Below are 6,739 nucleotides of genomic sequence, written 5' to 3'. Positions count from 1 at the left end.
AAAACCAATGAAAAGAGCGGCCCGCCCCCTGCGTCTTCACCGGCACGATTTCCAGCCAATGGGGACGCGGTATGCGGGCATCACAAAAGACTGGCAGATGGTTCCTGTGTACAGTCCACAGATGTGAAACGCGTTCCCTTATTGTACGGATATAAAGATTTCTAAATGGTCCTGTGTTATCTATGTGCGTGGGGGGCGCAGAGGGGGACTCTGGGGGTGAGACCCTCAGTGGGTTATTGGGGCAAGAGGGGAATCTTCCAGAAAGTATACCCCCGAATGCATGGCCGCCATTTCTCCTCCAAAAAAACCTGCAGAGACCCCGGTAAAAGGCGCACACAGAGGGATCGGAAATCAGAAGAGGCGTTAAAAGCCCACCCAGTGGGGTATTTGAGGAAGGGGTTGGTTTTATACTGGTGGAAATTTCCATCCTTTAGCTGGGGACCATGGGTGAGCGTGCATGGTGTTCACAGACGCCCCGTGCATGCGCTCACGCGGCCCCGGCTGCTTATTGCCGAGCTGTTTCGGTGATTAAGTGAACAGGACGCCAGAGAAATTGGACAATTTGTTCTCCTTAAACATGTTTTTTTCTGCAGCAGAAATTACGCTGGATGTGAGAAAACAGAGCCTACCCTCCCTGCCAAATACCTCCCTCATTTAACTGCCCCTCCCTGGCCAAATACCCCCCTCATTTAACTGCCCCTCCCTGCCAAATACCCCCCTCATTTAACTGCCCCTCCCTGCCAAATACCCCCTCATTTAACTGTCCCTCCCTGCCAAATACCCCCTCATTTAACTGTCCCTCCCTGCCAAATACCCTCTCATTTAACTGCCTCTTCCTGCCAAATACCCCCTCATTCAACTTCCCCTCCCTGCCAAATACCCCCTCATTCAACTTCCCCACCCTGACAAATACCCCCTCTTTCAACTTCCCCTCCCTGCCAAGCCATCACCTCTAACAGCCCTTACTGCCAAATACCTCTTCTAACTACCCCTTCCTGCCCAGTACCTGCTCTAACTACCCTCCAATGCCCCACATATAGCCCCTATTCCTGATCTTACCTGACCCTCCTCACTTACATTGTGGCCCTAAGAGCCCCCAGACATCAACGCCGATACTTTTGTATTGATGCATCTCAGTCCTGCTTTCTCTCCTCCACTCCCCCCTCTCCAATGCTAGTGAATGCTGGGACACTTTATTAGAAACACTCCTCATCCTCCCCTGGCTTCTCCGACGGGCTGATTGAGACCTACGCCCAAGTGGGTTACGCCGGGGCCCTTCAGTTGGCTGGTCGCCCCTCGGGCCTCTAAACGTGGCCACCATTTACAGATGTTTAGGGAGACGGGACAAGGCACTCAGGGGCCAAAACCCATACGTGGGAGAGGTGTCCGGCGCAGCCCTGCCGGTCACATTCAGTAAGCATTGCTGGTAATGGCGTGACCCCATTCCGGCCGCCGCTGCGGAGATGATCCGGAGCGAGGAGTAGCGTCTGTGCCTGCGCAACATCTGTGCATTGCTGACACATCTGCGCGACCTGCGAGAGGGGTTTATTGACTCTTCCCGGGGGGCGCAGAAAGGTCGATGACACAAAGTGTCTATTAAATAATTGAACGTTCCTCCTCCTCGAGTCCGAAGTATTTCATAAGAGCATTTCAGTTCCGAACCTGGATATGCGACCCGTTTGTAACCATTCAGCAGGCAAAGGGTTAATATTGGTCGGGGGGGGTACGCTTTATTTCTGGGTGGGCTATCTCCCCTCGGGGGGGGGGGCTGAATGCACCTCTCACTTCTTTTGCTAAGGGTCACATGCAGTCCAACAGTTAATGGCTTTAGAGCACAAGCTCCCTGGTCTACAACGGGTTAGTGTTCGGTGGTCTCTTGTGTACACGCGGGGAGATTCACCTTTGATGGGTCGGAGTCGCTGCATGCTGGGAGCCGGGGGGTTAAATTACTCGGATGATGTGCATGGATGGTATTTGGCGGAGGGGTCACTCACTCCCCTCCGTCCTGTTGAGTAAGAAGCTGTATCAACTCATCTGTCAGCCAGGGGTCCGGAGGGACGCACTCCCCATCCCTACGCTGCGATTTGATGATTAACACACGTTCGCAGGAGCGGGATACAAGCAACGCGCAGACCTCGCCAAGTGAGCTGGGCGTGGAACTTAACCTGGAGTGGACACTCGCGAGTCGGCGCGCACGTGCGTGACATCATACAACCGGCTTTCACCAACTCCAAGAACGATGGTGTGTTCTCAGCCTGAAGTGTTACTGTTTCCCCTCATCATTTACAAACATCGATCCTGCTGTTGTTGGCGCTATATTAGCGCCGCTACAGATCTCCCTTAGCTGTAATCAGCACGTCCCGTCCGTTGGTCGGCAGCAAATCATTCCAACCCCGGTTCAAAAAGGGTTAAAGGTTTCAGAGTCTAGAATCCAGTTAGAAATCTCATTTCAGAATCTTTCCAACGCTCCCTCCCTTCCCTGTGAATTCCCTCTTCTTCATCCTCTCCCCCTTCCCTATTAGAGAGAGCGGACCTGTGATTGTCCTCACGGAGACGCTCTGTCCCGATCCCGCTGTCTTCCCTTCATTCATTGTTCAGGCGCTCAGCCTTCTCCCCGATATTAATTAAAAATAATAACAGCCGCGCAGGCCCGTCTGTAAGAGCGGTAAACAAAGCCGAGGTGGAAATTGCGCCAGCGTCCTCCGCAGAGGGCAACGTCCGCCCGATGTGCTGCGAGATCACGCTGGCCGCCAATTCACACCCTCCTAATCCAACGTGTGAGTTTCGACTCCATCGGAGGGGTCAGATATGGAAGAACATCCAGTCCTGTTCCAGCTGAGAGTCGATGTTGATGGAAAGAAGGAGAAGAGAGGCTGAGCGCTAATCCTCGGGCTTTCACACGTAATACGCCAGTCCATAGGCATGGCCCTGATTGTGTCCCGGAGCCCTAGGCAGTGGTCTTCGTTACTCTGTAGTTGTTGAGCACCAGCTCCGAGTAGCATGACCCAGCCTAATGATCTGCTACATCTATACATCATGTAGAATGATTACATCATGTAGAATGATTACATCACACAACAGAAGAACCTTTTTTTTTTTTTTTTTTTTTACGGGTGATAAATAACCATTGGGGGGGGGGTTCAGAGAACAGTGCACTTGATGGAGGCTGTCCAAAACTTGGCAAGCTTCCATGTGAGTGATGAGCATGTCCTCCCCCGGTCATCCCTCACGGCCCTTCGTCTCCTGGGATCGGACCTGAAGAAATTCCCAACTTAAGATAGTGTCAGAGTCCGTGTCTTCTCGGCGGAGTCCAAGCGAAGTGTCCGGACCGCATCTTTCGGAACCGACCCAAAAAGTTCAGCAGCGTTCATATTGGGTGAAGCTCCGGGCCAATCAGATTTGGAGCAACAATTCATGGAAGTTTCATTTGCCCTGAAACGAGGCGCCTCGGCATGAAGAAGACTCACTTCGTTTGGATCGAGTGTGTTGTTGAGGTCGACTCATTTCCCGGGATCTCTCTAAGGCTATAGACTCGAAGCAAATGGTTATTTTTCACCCCGTACAGGGGCATCTCGGAGGGTAATAGTGTTTGACTATATTCTACAAAAAATGACTTGGCGAAAGTAACATTTCAGGAGAATAGTAGCCATTAAAGGTGCCACCCAGGGGCATCTAGGAGATAGCGATGCTGCTCTGTGCCTGAGCCGTTATAAAGCACGGACTCAGTTCTCCGGTGCCTCGGGGCGAGCCGGTAAAATTGCGACTTGTCTCGTGCCGGTGATGGAGGGAGATTGTTTCTGGCCGCAGGTCACTGTATTAATTGGCTGCTGTTCTGCCGGGCCACCCATCACAGCGGTGATCCTAATGCAGAGGAGACGGTAACACCGAGACGGTAACGCATCTTTATGTGACACCAGACTGTTATGAAGTGCCTATTGGCCGTGAGATGGCCCTCCAGCGTTACACACTCACACGCGCGTATGTCGCCAGAACACACAACGTGTGCAGGAAACCTGAACCACCGCCTCTTCTGTATCCCACGCCACCCACTGCCACCTCCCCTATCATCCTCAACAACTCCATCTGACCCACTGCACCATTCCATCACCCGCCATCAATCTGACCCGCCACTACTGTCCATTTACCCCCAGTGCATCTGACCCACCACTGCCATCCATTACCCCCAGTTCATCCGACCCACCACTGCCATCCATTACCCCAGTGCATCCGACCCACCACTGCCATCCATTACCCCCAGTTCATCTGACCCACCACTACCATCCATTAACTCCAGTGCATCTGACCCACCACTGCCTTCCGTTACCCCCAGTGCATCTGACCCACCACTGCCATCCATTACCCCCAGTTCATCCGACCCACCACTGCCATCCATTACCCCCAGTGCATCTGACCCACCACTGCCATCCATTACCCCCAGTTCATCCGACCCACCACTGCCATCCATTACCCCAGTGCATCTGACCCACCACTACCATCCATTACCCCCAGTTCATCCGACCCACCACTGCCATCCATTACCCCCAATTCATCCAACCCACCACTACCATCCATTACCCCCAATTCATCCAACCCACCACTACCATCCATTAACCCAGTGCATCTGACCCACCACTGCCTTCCATTATGCCCAGTTCATCTGACCCACCAACTTCTCCTATTACCCCCAGTTCATCCGACCCACCACTACCATCCATTAACCCCAGTGCATCTGACCCACCACTGCCTTCCATTACCCCCAGTTCATCCGACCCACCACTGCCATCCATTACCCCAGTGCATCTGACCCACCACTACCATCCATTATCCCCAGTTCATCCGACCCACCACTGCCATCCATTACCCCCAGTTCATCAACCCACCACTGCCATCCATTAACCCCAGTGCATCTGACCCACCACTACCATCCATTACCCCCAGTTCATCCGACCCACCACTGCCATCCATTACCCCCAGTTCATCCAACCCACCACTACCATCCATTAACCCCAGTTCATCTGACCCACCAACTTCTCCTATTACCCCCAGTTCATCCGACCCACCACTACCATCCATTAACCCCAGTGCATCTGACCCACCACTGCCTTCCATTACCCCCAGTTCATCCGACCCACCACTGCCATCCATTACCCCAGTGCATCTGACCCACCACTGCCTTCCATTACCCCCAGTTCATCCGACCCACCACTGCCATCCATTACCCCCAGTTCATCCGACCCACCACTGCCATCCATTACCCCCAGTGCATCCGACCCACCACTGCCATCCATTACCCCCAGTTCATCCAACCCACCACTACCATCCATTAACCCCAGTTCATCTGACCCACCAACTTCTCCTATTACCCCCAGTTCATCCAACCCACCAACTTCTCCTATTACCCCCAGTTCATCCAACCCACCACTGCCATCCATTACCCCCAGTGCATCTGACCCACCGCTGACTTCCATTACATTACATACACACGCTGGTGCTGCCCTGGGCTCCATTTCTGGGCCATTTCACGTTTGTCTTGTATTTGGCACAAATTTGCGTCGTGCTGCAGGTGCCACCACTCGCAGCAATGTCACCAAGTTCTGCTCTGTTACATGGTATTGTGCATGCACAGCCAGTGCCACGACCAATCTGTCAGTATACTCTTTGGGACACCCCGCCATTGGGCAAGTCCTGGGACTGCACTGAAGCAAACTGGGACAGTTGGTGAGCGTGACCCAACATGCCAATTACTGCACCAAGACCCACCTGTCCTCTGGCAGCAAACCCTGTGAAGTTGTCATGCCAGCTGCAGTGGACTACAACTCCCATCATGTCTAATTTGCTTATGAATAATGTCACTCCAAATGCTGTAGACTACGACTACCATGATTGTCAGGCAGCCATAGTCAGGGGTCTTTGTCCCTTACAGTTGTAGAATTCAGTGACCTAAACTGACCTATGGACCAGGTATTAGCCCTTAACAAAGATGGAGGATCTGCCTTCCCCACGCTAGTCACGTGGAGTCCGAGCGCTTCCTGGCTGGATCTGCCCAGCCCCGCGTTGCCATTGGTTTCTGCAACCCATAGGGTGGAGTCACAAGGGAGGCGGGTAAATGGGCTGTCAGTCACCGGTTCCGTGCGCAGTGATTGGTGCTCTGCTCGTTGTTTCCGGCCGATGGCTGGTTCCAGGATGGCTTCCTGTGTGTGCTAGCTGCGGGCTGAGCTTCCCGGTACTTAAGGGCCCACCAACCCCATGCACCCCAGTATTAGCCTCTAGTTACCTCACGATTCTCGTCACCATGCAGTAGGACCTCCAGCTGCCCCTAAGAGGCCCACACCGAGGCATTTAACCTCAGTACCCCAAAATACCCCTTTCCTCCGATGACCCTGTCCCCAATCACCATGGTATAGTTACCCCAACGCCCACCCGCCCTATAATAATTATCCCCGTAGAGTATCTCAGGGACCCCCAACTTCCCCAGCCTGTTACCCCCTCACCCCTGCCCATCACGATATACTACTGTTATACTACTAACAGCCCCAGGGCCAAGTCATACACAGGGGCCCTTTAGGCCTTGGGGCATTTATATCATTTTGGGGCAACTGCCCTATTTATGATTTTTAGTTTGCGTTGTTTCCCTAAACTGCCCCATATCATAGTAAATATTTCTGGGGACCCACGGGAGCTCAGCGGCCAGCCATCTGTCCCAGTCCCCCTTCCTGACGCGTTTCACTTGCCGACGCAC

Source organism: Sceloporus occidentalis, unplaced genomic scaffold (assembly GCF_023333645.1).
Source record: "Sceloporus occidentalis isolate IW3139 unplaced genomic scaffold, rSceOcc1.0.p SCAF_155, whole genome shotgun sequence".
Lineage (NCBI taxonomy): Eukaryota > Metazoa > Chordata > Lepidosauria > Squamata > Phrynosomatidae > Sceloporus > Sceloporus occidentalis.
The sequence above is the reverse complement of the archived record's forward strand: the minus strand, read 5'-3'. Positions refer to the sequence as shown.